The sequence below is a fragment of the Delphinus delphis genome, chromosome 5 (assembly GCF_949987515.2).
Source record: "Delphinus delphis chromosome 5, mDelDel1.2, whole genome shotgun sequence".
NCBI lineage: Eukaryota > Metazoa > Chordata > Mammalia > Artiodactyla > Delphinidae > Delphinus > Delphinus delphis.
In genome coordinates, this window is record NC_082687.1 from 15,500,657 (window position 1) to 15,514,995 (window position 14,339).

Consider the following 14,339-nt stretch of genomic DNA (forward strand, 5'->3'; position numbering starts at 1 on the left):
GCAGAAATATATAATGATGTAAATATACGCATATGAGTGTAAAAATTAAGATACATGTCATGTATCTGCAAATAATTTTCTGTGATCGCAATTAACTTTATATATTATACATTTTTTTCAGTGAATAACTTAAGGAAAGGTTGAAGTTATTTTTACTTGGATAATTTATTTTTAAACATAGGCATAGTCTATGTTCACTGTAGTGGAAGATGGTGTGACTAATGTACACGGACAATTAGATTTCATTGCTTTAGTATTATTGGACAAAGTCAATCAACTGCCATAAAATTGCATTAGGCTCTGCTTTCCATGTGGCAACTTACAATGTTATACAGTCAGACCAATAATTTTGATTTAACATCACCACCATGTTTGTGTACCTACTGAAGGCACCTTTCACATAGAATATAAAGTGAATGGCACCTAGTTAAATTGTGCAACAGGGCAGGAATGCATATCACATAAGTTGGCAAAATGTGACAAGGACTTTGCAATATAAATCATTTACCTGATTAACTAGGAAAAGGGAGATTTTTCTGGCTGATCAGTCTATAACCAAACTTCTGCAAGTGCTTTGGAACTACTAGTTTTTTTAATTGAAGAATATGATATAAGTGAAACAAATTCCAGCTAAAATTGACTTTAGGAGTTCTTTTGGTTAACATTAAGTGATTTCCTTGAGGTAAATATATTTCCTACCCTTTTGAGCAAAAACATTCTATAACTACCTCCATAAATGTGAAAATGTGCTAAATTGTCCTTCAAACTTTTGTTTTTGGTAAGTCCATCATATTTCATAATTTATCTTCAAACATACTTATTTCTATTTAAAAAATCATATTAAGTTATAAGTTACATTAAAAAGTACAAACTAACGAGTTCACAGGTCTATTAATTTTTATGAAGTGGACACATCCAAAAACAAAATCCAAAACAAGAAACAGGACACTATCCACATTTCAGAAGCTTCCCTCAAGCCGTGTCCCAATAGCATCCCTCCTCTTTAGAGGTAATCACTTTTCTGCAGATTAGATTGTTTCTGAGCATTATTCAAATGGACTTTTACAGTATGTTTCCTTTTATGTCTGACTCTAAAATGATTGTGATATCAGACTATGTTGTTGCAGGTGGCTGTCATTTGCTCCCTTTCATTTCTATATCCATTGTAAGAATATTACACAGTTTATTCATCCACTATATTCTTGTAAACAATTTTGTTGCTTCCAGTTTGGGGTCATTTCAAATAATGTTGCTACAAACATTTTTGAACATGTCTTCTGGTGCACAAACATAGACATTTCTCTTGTTACTGTACTTAGAAATGAAATTACTTACTTATGGGGTACTCATATGTTTATGTTTAGTAGATACTGCCAAAAAGTTCAACAAATTCATTATAACACCAACTTGAAGTCTATAGTGCTATTTGTTGCTTGGTAGCTTATATTATCTTTGGAAATATTTTTACTGTTTTTCTTCAAATAGTGTTCATGCTGCAGTGCCTTTCACTTCTCCCTTTGTTACTCTAATATATAAATATTAATTTTTTTTTACCATGCCCCAAATGTGTCTTACTCCTTTTTCTATATTTTCCAAACTTTTTAATCTCTCTGTGCTTCAGTTTGCTAATTTTCACTGATTTAACTTCCAGATCATAAGTCCTTATTTGGGCTATGTGTAATGTACTATTAAATCAATTTATCAAGTTCTTAATTCTAGGTAGTATGTTTCTCTAATGTTAGAGTTATTTTTGAACTATTTTCTTTAAATTCTAATTTCCTACTGAAAATCTCCGTAGATAGATATATATAGATAGATATTTGGATATAAACTTCAGTTATTTGAAATATAAAATATGGCTCATACCTCCACTATTTGGTTTTTGATTTGTCCTGTAGGTCTGTTTCTATTGTATGGTTTTTCACTTAGTTTTCAACAAGTTTTCTTTTCTTTTCTTTTCTTTTTTGGTATCCTGGTGTTCCTGTTTTTTTGTTTTTTTAATTCCAGGCATTCTGTATGAAAATGTGTCCAGGTTATTTGTGAGTATACAAAGTGTTATTATTTTCTTCTTTTGTCCCTAACAAGAAGTTACACTATGGGAAGATAGCTTTAATCTTACCAGGAGTTAACTCTTTTGAGGCTAGGTTTCTGTCTTCACGAGAGCAATTCTACATTCTGTCTGGCCATTCTCTTTGAGCAAATTTCTTCAGAGACCCCAACTAAAATCCTAAATGTGTTCCAGCACTCACCACCCTCCCCATGTCCCCATGAGACTACTAAATGCTTTTCTCAACTTCTCAGCATTTCCTCTGCTGCTTAGACTAAGGACAGATCATCATGATATAATCAGGGCAGAAACGGCTGAAGTTTAAGATCTGGCTATAACTTGTAAATAAGCAAATAACTCCAAAGCAACAGCAACTTCCAATATCAGGGTCACTTCTTTTTGTTTCTTATCTCTCTAAGATATTGACCTCTAAAATTCTGACTGACTTGATGGTTTTCTGATGTTTTTAAATTGATTTTTTAAAATATTTTATTTACTTTTCTAGTTTTTCTCAGCAGAAGAGTTAGTCTGATACAACCTGATCTGCCATAGTCAAAAGCAGAAATTTTATGTATTTATTTTTCACTCAAACCATGCTACATTTACATATATTTTATTCAACAAGAACAGCAGTATAGTGGGAGGCATATATAACTTTTGTTTTAATTTATAAACATGTCTTTTTATCAGTTCAATAAAACACTTTAAACATAAGACCCGACATCAAAAGCACAAATTTATTATTTATATATAGACTTCTTTATGTTCCTAATATCATGTTTGGGCTTTGTTTCTAAAGACTTAATTAGGCAAATTATTATGGAATTATTTGAGACTGCAGTCTAAACATAAATATAAAAGTTAAATAATATCTTCACAGAGTAGTCTCTATTGGGTATATAAATGTAGCCGTATGAAGCTATTAATTTTTAGAAGGAAATACACAAATATGCTATATAATTTCAGCTCATCTTTATATGACTATATTTTTTCCTTTGGTTAAGGATAAATCCATTGAATAATTATATAATCAAATAATTTATTTTTCCTTTGGTTTTAGAAATAGTAATTTCATTAAATTAGAAATAATCAGTAAAATTGTGTACTTAAGAGAATTTTTGGTGATAATATTTAACCACGGATATGGAGAATTATATATATTTTTGATCACAAAGTCTGTCTCAATTTTGAAGGTGTCAAAGTTTTTAATTTATTTTACTGCTGGCTCAAAAACCTGAAAAGAACTCTTTTCTTCACAATGTGAGAACAAATGAATATTCCTAGGAAAAATGTAATATAGGTTGCCAGAATGTCCTTCCACATAATTGTGGAATAAAGAAAATAAGCCCACTGATTAGAATTTAATTAGTTATATGTGTACATGTTGATGTTTACTTAAGTATGTGTCTTCTCACTTCATTGTCTACTTGTACTGGTAAAAATGGAAAAATTTGTAATATTTACACTAATTCACTATTGGATAAAATAAAATATGCTACGTTGATTAAACATTTCAGTCAGTTCTGCCTTGTTTATGGTCTCATCTCCCATCCAACCCTAGAAAACCTAGTGCTGCTAGAGACTCCCATCGGATGGCCTTTTAATAGCTCAACCACTTTTATTCAAACTATGTTCTCTGAGCAGCTACAATATGCCTCTCCTTAGGCTGACTGGGGAAGTGTACCTCAGTGCTGAACAGGAAACTCTGGAACTGCATGCTGAACCACAGAGCATACCCTCCATCCTTCCTCTACTCTGGTCCTCTCATTCACATCCCAATAGTCCTTCTCAAGTCCCTGTGTAAGCAGCCTGGGTGGTTTCTTAATCTTTGAGTAATGAAAAGGTCCTGACTCTGATATGGATCTGTCCTTAGAATCTGGATACCATCCCCATCTGGGTCCACAAACTATCCTTGCTCTGATTCCTACATACATCCACACAAATGTATGGCCAGATTTCTGAGAATCAGCCTTCTGCTAAACTATGATAATTCTCCTCCTATGTGTTGGGACAAATCACTACTTTGCTTTATTCCTCTTTGCTGTACTTTTTGCCATTTGCCTGGATCATGACCAGAAATTACCTCTCTCAGTTGAGAGTGTCTTCCAGCCTGGACCTCCTCACTTACCAGCATCTGGACACTGGGGCTTGTTCCATGGTATGTCAAGCCACAGCCTCTTTCTTGCCTTCACTGTTATTTGTTACAAATTAGCTGCCATGCTCCTTCAGGAATTCAGAGACACAACAAATCTCATATAAGCAATCCTTTGCTCTGTCACAGAATTGACCTCTCTTTAATTTCCTCTGTAAAGGATACATTTATTTTCTAACTATAGGGACAAGTTTATCACATTAAAATAACAGTCAAATATTATTCAATCTTAAAAATAATCAAATATAATATATAATATCTAACATACAAGGAAAATAGAAAATTTGAGGAAATGAAAATTCAGAATATATTCCTTACAGAAAATATTACATGCTAGCAACAAGACCCTGGTATATTTATGAATTTTTCTAATACCAATGAAAGAAGCTGAATTATTAACAATCACCAAAATTCAGTCTGTAATATCAATCCCATATTAAAAATATATGACTTTAGATAGTCATTCCATTTACTTCAAATCACAGCTTGAGGTGGTATATAAGTGGAAGAGTAAAGAAAGAAGATTATACACACTGGTGAGTCTACCTTGGTAATCAAGGAGTGAAAAGATTTTACAATCAGATCACCTTTACCTATAAAACATGATACTTAATAAATTATTCAGTTAATCCATCAATGCATCCTCACCCCAAATTGGAATCTATGATGAATGAGTATATAACATTCAGAAAAAAACTCTTCTAATACTTATTTTCACTAGAATTCATTTTACTTAACTGTTTTATATGATCATTCTGATTAGTGATATTTTTGATGAGGTAAATTAAGAAAACTAAGCTTTTAGCCATTTTTATTGCCAAGTAATATGAAAACTATATGTTCTCACCTTGTCTGAATATTACCCTATCACTACATCTAGATGTTTAGGATGAGCTGAGACTCAGAAATTAGCCAGACCAAATATGAAATTTCAAAATCATAGATAGGATTAAAATGGGCAAAATCTTATGAATGAGTGAGGGAGAGAGTAAGGATCAAAGAGGGGGTGAGAGATAAAGTTCAGAGATACAACTCTGAGTGCCTGTAGAACACTACTGTGGTACAAAAATAACCTTTCAATATTATGATGTGTTTATGAACAAATCATTGCAATATAATGTTTTGTTCAATCAACCGTATCACATGTCCTGTTTCATCACAAACATAAAAAGTTTTGTAATGAGGGACCCCCTAAGAATTTATTGTCCAAGAGTTAAAATATTAAAATACACACACACAGATTTCTGAGTGACTGTAACTAAATCAGTAACTACATATAGAAATATCAAAGTTTAGGCAAAATAGCTAGTGGAAGTCCCAGTAGAGCAGGATGAGTAGATGAGTTTGAATAAAACTTAATTGTCATTGATTTCACTGTTCCTCAGAGAAAAACTGTGTTAACGGAAAGACAATGTTTTAAAGGATTCCAGAGAAAAGGCATTCAAAAGGCTGGACTCCAACCACGTGACTTCACATCTGTCTAGGCTGGGTAAAGGTTCACATGGCCCAAAAGGGAGATAGGTGTCTCAGGCTATCCCAGCTTGATGATACCAGCCATTTCAATAATAAAACCAATTATCCTTGAACTGATTCTGTGCCCACTGAACTAACTCCTTTTTGGAATTGGGCTGCTCAAGGAAGACTTTCCTACGGAGAATGGATGTCCTGGGTAGTCACCACGAACATCGCAGCTATATTGCTCATGACAAATCAGTATTTTGTGGTTCTGGTTACAACTGAATCTTTTGAAAATATAATCATTGTGGATTAGTTCTCAAGAGACTAAACTACTTGAGCTACACAGACAAAATTGTGTTTTTGTTCCAGAAATACTGATAAGTAATATATCCAATGCATCAATCAGAATTTTTAAATACTTTTTTTTTTTTTTTTTTTTTTTTGCGGTACGCGGGCCTCTCACTGTTGTGGCCTCTCCCGTTGCGGAGCACAGGCTCCGGACGCGCAGGCTCAGCGGCCATGGCTCACGGGCCTAGCCGCTCCGCAGCATGTGGGATCTTCCCAGACTGGGACACCAACCCGTGTCCCCTGCATCGGCAGGTGGACTCTCAATGACTGCGCCACCAGGGAAGCCCTTAAATACTTTTTAATTCAGTTTTAATGTACACTCAGCAAAATGCAGAGATCTGAACTGTTCACTTCATGGACTTTGACAAATCTATACAACTGTGTATACAACACTCAAAACAGAAGGTTTCTCCACCCCACAGAGTGTTCTCGCCATCCTTTTGAGTCAATCTCTTCCCACAGAGGAACTGTTTTGATCCCTATCACCATAGATTATTTCTGCCTCTTCTAGAACTTTATATGCATGAAATCATAGGGCATATCTTACTTTTTTCTTGACATTTTCATATACTATGATAGCTACAAGATGACTCCATGTTGTTGCACTTATTAGTAATCGTTTTTTCTTGCTTAGTTTATACCACTGTATGAATGTACCAAAATTTGTATACCCATTTTTCTGTGGATAGATAACTTGTTTCCCCACCATCTCCTCAACTCTCCCAGTTTGGAGCTAATACAAGTAAAGATGCTAAACACTTCTTCACATAAGTATTGGTGGGGGAATAGGTACACATTCATTTATTTTCATTATACACCAAGAAGTGAATGTTGAAGGTTATAGGGCAGGTGCGTGTTTAATTTACTGTATAAAAGAGTATCAAATATTTTTCCACGTTATGCTTCCACCAGCAATGTATAGCATGAGAGTTCTCAGTTGCTCCACTCTCTCAAAACATTAATCATTTAAAAAATTTAGTCATTCTAGAGAGAGTGTAGTGATATCTCTCTGATTGTTTTAATTTGCATTTCCTTGATGAAGCACTATGTTGAGCTCCTTCCACATGCTTATTTTCTTTTGTAAAGTGTTTGTTCAAGTCTTTTAATTGGGTAGTTCGTGTTTTCAACTATAAATTGAAGAATAATATTTAGATTATCTGAATACAAGTCCTTTGCCAGAAAATTTTACAAATATTCTTCCCAGTCTCTGTCTTGCTTTTTCAATTACTTAATAGTGTCTATTAATGAGAGAAGTTTTCAAATTTTAATGAAACCTAATTTATTAAATTTTTAACATATTGCTAGTGCTTTTGTATCTGAGGAAAATTTTGTCTACCCCAGAGCTGTGATGACACGTTCGTTTTCTTCTGTAATCCTTAAAACTTTATCTTTTATATTTAGGACTGTGATACACCTTTGAATAATTTTTATATATGTTTCAAAATATGGAAGATTCATTTTTCTTGATTTTAATATTCATTTGTTCCTACACCGTTAGTTGAAAAGACTTTGCTTTCTCTTTGAATTGCTTTATTTACTTTTGTTAAAAAATCAATTTCCACATGTTATGTGAGCTTACAGACATCTGGACTTCATGTTCAGTTAATATATTAAATAGATTAATATATTAATCTATTTATATATCCTTATTAATTTCTGTCCCTTTACAGTACTTTAAAAATTTGAGCAGTAGAAATCATCCATCTTTTATGCCTTTTTAAAGTTGGTTTGGCTATTTTAAATCATTTGCATCTTCATATAAACTTTAATTTTACCAGTCATTTCCTCAAAAATCACTCTTGGGATGATAATTGTGATTGCATGCTTAAGATAGTATGTATCTTACATGTATTTTTGCTATTGTTTTCCATTTCAATTCTGATTTTGTCAGAGAATACATTCTGTACTATTTTGACACTTGAAATTTACAGAAACTTTTTTTAAGTCATTAGGTTTGTTATATTAAACACATGCACTTGGCTATTTAAATCTTCTAAGTCCTTATAGATTTTTGTGTGCTAATTTTATAAATTACTGAGAGAGGAGTGTTAAAACAACTATTTATCAATTTTGGCTTTAAAAATTTTGAATTGTTAGTAGGTGAATAAGCATATATAATTGATTAACTTATTTCATTATTATTATGAAATTTCTCTTTTTCTGAATATAGTCCTGAAAATACAAACACAGTCTGTCTGATATTAATAGAGCCATACTAGCTTTTTGATGAGTAATGGTTTGCCTTCAAGCTGTCTCTATCTTTATGTTTAATTAATATTTTTCTCTTATAAAGACTATTTAGTTAAATCTTCCTTTTTATCCCAGTCTGACAATCGCTGCCTTAAAAATCAAAGTATTTAGTCCATTTACTATTTATATAATTATTGTCATGGTTGGGTTTAATCTATACCATACTGCTGTTTGTTTTTTGTTAGATCTATTCTCTTTTTATTTGTATCTCTTTTCCTATCTCTCTTTTACTTAACCAAGTAGTTTTTGTCATTTTTTTATCTCCTCTATTTTGTTTTTAGGTGTTTATTTTATATTACTTTTATAGTGCTTATTCTAGTGATTATAATAATATGCATCCTTAACTTACCACTGTCTGGCTTGAACTAATATAATACCATCCCATGTATAATCTATTCCTATCTTTCTGACTTTTTTGCTACTTTTTCATTTATTTGCAGCTACATGTTATTAACTCCACAAAACATAGGTATTAGTTTTGCCTTAAATGGTTTATCTTTAAGTAAAACTAAGAAAAATAATATTTTATATTTAACCCCAAATATACCATTTCTAGGGTTCTTCCCTCCTTTGTTTAGATCCAAGTTTCCATCTGATATCATTTTCTTCATCCTGAATAACTTTCTTTAGCATTTCTTTTAGGATAGGTTTGGTGGTAATGAATTTCTTTATATAGCATTTAGTTGAAAATTTCTGTCTTCGTTTTAGAAGAAATTTTCACCATAGAATTCTGTGTCGATTTTTTCTTTTAGTACTTTTGAGATGTCATTCCTTTTTTGTCCATTGATCAAATGAGTAGTCTTACATATTGCTGTTTACCTTATGTCTTTTTTTTTCCTCTGCTACTTTCAAGTTTCCTCCATAACTTTAGTTTTCAGCAGTCTGACCATGATGTGCCTAGATGTGGTTTTGTTTGTATTTATTCTATTTGGGGTTGCCTGAGTTTCTTCAATGTTTAAGTGTATTTATTTCACAAGATTAGAGGATTTTCAGCTATTATATATTCAAATATATACTTTAGCCCAGTCTCTCTCCAACAAGGATTTCATTTACACATGTCAGACTGCTTGATGCAGTTCCATTAGTCCCCTAAGGCTTTGAAGAATTTTTTCTTTATTCTTCAGATTAGATTACATCTATTGATCTGACGGCAATTTACCTGACTCTTTTTTTTCTGCCATGTCCAACTTGCTGTTAAACTCATCTGGTGAATTTTTCATTTCAGATATTGTAATTTTCTACTTGTAATTTTATTTGTTATTTTTTATAACAGTTGTATTAAAGTATAATCATATAGCATAAAATTCACCAGTTTTAAGTATATAATTCAATGCTTTAAAACAAATTTATAAAATTGGGAAGCTAGTTTTAGAAAATTTCCATCATTTCAGAATGATTCTTTTTTGTAGTTGATTCCCCATTCCTACCTCCAAACCCAGGCAGCAACACATCTGCTTTCTGTCTTTAAAGATTTCTGTTTTAAATACATATCTTATAAATCAGGGGACCCCAACCCTCGGGCCGTGGACCGGTACCGGTCTGTGGCCTGTTAGCAACCAGGCCGCATAGCAGGAGGTGAGCGGTGGGCAAGTGAGCGAAGTTTCATCTGTATTTTCAGCAGCTCCCCATCGCTCGCATTACCGCCTGAGCTAAGCCTCCTGTCAGATCAGCAGCGGCTTTGGATTCTCATAGAAGCGTGAACCCTACTGTGAACTGCACATGTGAGGGATCTAGGTTGTGCACTCCTTATGAGAATCTGATGCCTGATGATCTGAGGTAGAGCTGAAGAGATGAGGCTAGCGCTGGGGAGTGGCTGCAAATACAGATTGCCATTAGCAGAGAGGTTTGACTGCACAGAGACCATAATAAATAAACTGCTTGCAGACTCATATCAAAACCCTATCAGTGAGTTCCAAGTGAAAACAAGCGCAGGGCTCCCACTGATTCTGCATTATGGTGAGTTGTATTATTTTATTATATATTACAATGTAATAATAATAGAAATAAGGTGCACAATAAATGTAATGCTCTTGAATCTGAAACCATCATCCAACCCCCAATCCATGGAAAAATTGCCTTCCACAAAACCGGCCCCTGGTGCCAAAAAGGTTGGGGACCACTGTTAAAAATGGCACCATACCGTATACAGTCCTTTGCATCTGGTTTCATTCACTAAAGACAATTTTATGAAGTTTACCCATATTGCAACATATAATATTTTGTTTATTTTTAATATTTTTTTCATTCACTGGTGATGGACACTTGGGCTGTTCCAAATTTTTGCTTCTTATGAATAATGCTGCTATGGAACTAAATGTAAAAATCTTTGTGTGTGTGTGTGTGTGTGTGTGTGTGTCTATATGTACATTTCACTGTGTGTAGATTCATAGGAATCATATTTCTGTATCATATGGTGAGTTCAGGGTTTACTTTTGAAGAAACAAACTGTTTTCCAAAAAGACTATACGATTCTGCAGTCTAATCCCCCAGTACATGAGAGTTACAGTTCTTCCTCAACCTCAACACTTACACTTTTTGGCCTTTTAAAAATTATAGCCATTATAGTCAGTTTAAAATGGTACCTTGTTGGAACTTCCCTGGTGGTCCAGTGGTTAAGCCTCTGTGCTCCCAATGCAGGGGGCATGGGATCATCCCTGGTCAGGGAACTAGGATCCCACATACTGCAGGGCACAGCCAAAAAAATGGTATCTTGTTGTGGTTTTAAATTTCATTTCCTTAATAACAGAGATATCGGCTATTTTTTAAACTTTTTTTTATAGTTCATATATTTTCTACTGAGAATTCCCAGATGTTTTTTCACTGTGTCATTATTTGTCTCTAAGTCAGATTTTCTAAGCAGCATTACCATTTTGAACCACATAATTTGTTTGGGGATGCTGTTCTGTGCATCATAGGATGTTTAGCAGGATCCTTGGCTTCTACTCATTGAATGCCAGCCAGCAACACACCCACCAGTCGTCACAATAAAATGCCACCATACATTGCTAAATGTCCACTTTGGGGGTCAAAAAACACCCCAGTTTTAATTCTTTGATAGTTGCTTTAAATTCCACTTATGCTAATTCCAATATCATGAGGTAGCTTTTCCTGTTTCTTCAAGTGTACAAGGATATACTGTAATTATGGATAATACATTGTAGACACTCTGGCTTCTATTTTCTTCCTCTGAGGAGTATTATTTTTTGGTTAGAACTCAAATTGCTGGCTTACTGCCTTGTAAAACTGAGAACTTGGTTTTGTGCTTTATTAAAGTCAACCTGTTTTAGATTTTCCCTTGTTCTTGGAGTGAATCCCTTAATTCAGGGCTGTACTTTTTATGCCTGATGTCTCTTCTGGTTTTTCAATGGAAAGCCCAAGGTATTTCCATGTACCTCCACTTTGGCAGGATTCAAACTTAATACTGATACTATGTTTCCCATGAGATGGGCAGCAGTTGCAATTTCTGCTCAGGGTTTTTCAACATTCCATCGTGTCTTCCACTTGGTTTCTTAGAGCCTTCCCAACACTTACACAATTCTGTGTGTCAGTCAAAGATTTGAAGACAGCTTTTCTGAACATTTTGAGCTTCTCCATCTTTTTGGTATTTTCCCATGCTTTATTTTCCAGCTGCTCTGGCATTGCTAAACTATATCTTCTAACCCATCAAGCAGATAAAAGATCTGTTTATTGATACTGTTTATTCTGATATCACCTCTGTGTGGTTAGTCTTTTATATCCAAACTTTACAGCAAGATTAAATAACTTCATGGTCACATTGCTAGTAAAGTAATCCTCTTTCCATTTCACTATACTTTTATTCCCTAACATTGTTTTTTTCTATGTAGGTTTTCTTTTTTTTTTTTTTTTACCTAGTCATCTGAATTTAAAAGTGCATGATTTGTAGTTTTCTATTTATAAATATTATAGATTGTCTATAATACTCTATCACAGGTATTCATTATCAGAAAGTAGCACTAATATGTATGTATTTGATTAAAATAAAACAATTTAGTAAAAGTAGGCTTCCATTCCTATTTATGAGCTAAGTAGGCTGAAACTTAAAGTCAACTCCAGGAAGTTAACTCCAAAAGCCTTTTAAGCTTTGTCAAAACAGTTTTCCAAATATATGTGAGACTAATTCTGGATTTTCTACTCCATTCATTTATTTTTCTATCTTTGAGCCAGTGCTACACTGTTTTGATTATTGCAGCTTTATAATAAATCTTGAAATCAGTTGGTGAAATAAGTCCAGTTAAAAAATACTAAAGCCAAACTCACAGAAACAGAGAGTAGCATGGTGGTTACCAGGGGCTAGAGGGCAGGGTAAATCAATATACACTGGTCAAAGAGTACAAACTTCCAGTTATAAGATGAATAAGTTCTGGGGACCTAAGGTTCAGTATGGTGACTATAATACTGTATTATACACTTTAAATTTGCTAAGAGAGTTGATCTTATATGATGTGACGAAGGTGTTAGTTAATGCTACGGTGGTAATCATTTTGCATTATGTAAGTGCAACAAATTAATGTGTTGTATACCTTAAGCTTAAAAAGACCCACTAGTGCAATTTATTTATTACTTCTCAGGATTTCTAACACTTAAACAAATCAGAAATCCCTCTTTTTTCCTTCATTACAAAATAATTAATTAATAATGAATTAATAGTAATACTATTAAACTTTTCATGTCTATGTATATTTAAATCTTAGCTTCACAAATAACCCATCCATATCAATGAGGAATCTTAATATAAAGAGATTAGCTTCAACACACAGTTACTAAATGGCAGAGTTGGAAATCAAATTTTGGCAGCTTAAGCCAGAGCTTAGTTCTTAGCTATCTTACCTCTATTAGTAATTAAATAGTTGAAAACTATGCAAAAGCATACAAAGAAAATAATAAATTATTTTAACCTCACTCAACAAGAATAATTGCTGTTATTTTGGTGTGCTTTTCTCCATACTCTATTTTATTTATATACCAATAGTATGAAGCCAAAAATGAATACATTCTTAAACGTGATAAATATTGATCCAGTCATTCCAGCAATCTAAATACAATACAATATTATATCCCAGACTTATTTAACTCAAGACTGTGTGAAGGAAACAAAGAGATCTCTTGAAATAACAGAACCTATATTCAATAATGAGAATGATATAGTTACTGGTGTTTATATTAATGTGCAATGAACAATAAAGGCTGTAAAGGGTAAAGGTTTTTTTTTTTTCTTACTTAGGCAATATCCTTAGTAAGGAAATAGAGCAAAATTTGCTATAGGATATCTCCTTGTTTTGTGACTTTGTTAAATTAACATTTGTTAAGTAAACCCCCCAACCCAGGGTATCTACGAGATAGTGAGCTAGGTTCAACAAAAGACCACAAGGGAACTGAAATAGAAAAGTTTATTACTCACAGGTCTTGGAGGAGATGTACAGCAAGGGGAAGTCACGGCAGGGTGCAGGCAAAGGAAAAGGTAGGAACTGGGGCACACGCCCTTACCAGGAGCTGTGAGTGAAATGCATTTCGGTTCCCAGGCTAAGGCCACATTGATCATAGACCCTGAGGGTCTTATCTAAGCAGCACACAAGGTTAAAGGCCCTGGGAGGCAGGGGAGACTTTATCACAAGGGCCCTTGGGGAAGTCATACCAGGAACCTGCACTTACTTGTGACTCTGGAGGCTGCTGTCTAGAGCATGCATTTGCATCAGGGGCTAGTATCAGTTTAAGGCCTCCACAGCCTGCTTGGCCAAACAGAATGGATGCCACCAATGCAGCAATACCACAGAGTAGCTTAGCTAAACTCTGGACACCTTACCACTGAATTCTTGGTCTTCTCATTTTCACTCCAAGGAAGACTAGACCATACTTCCACATTGTTTCTCTGAGCCAGATGGGTGTGTCTGAACTCTCTCCATAGTGAGCAGTGTTTTCCTGCTCTGAACATTTCTGCTCTATCATATCTATAGAGGTGTCAGGCAGTAGGGAAAGATTCTTTCTGCTTAGACTCAACTATACTTGGGTTCCTCATTTGCAGGGGTCAGGACACATCACTGTTTAATCACCTTCCCTCTAGTGATA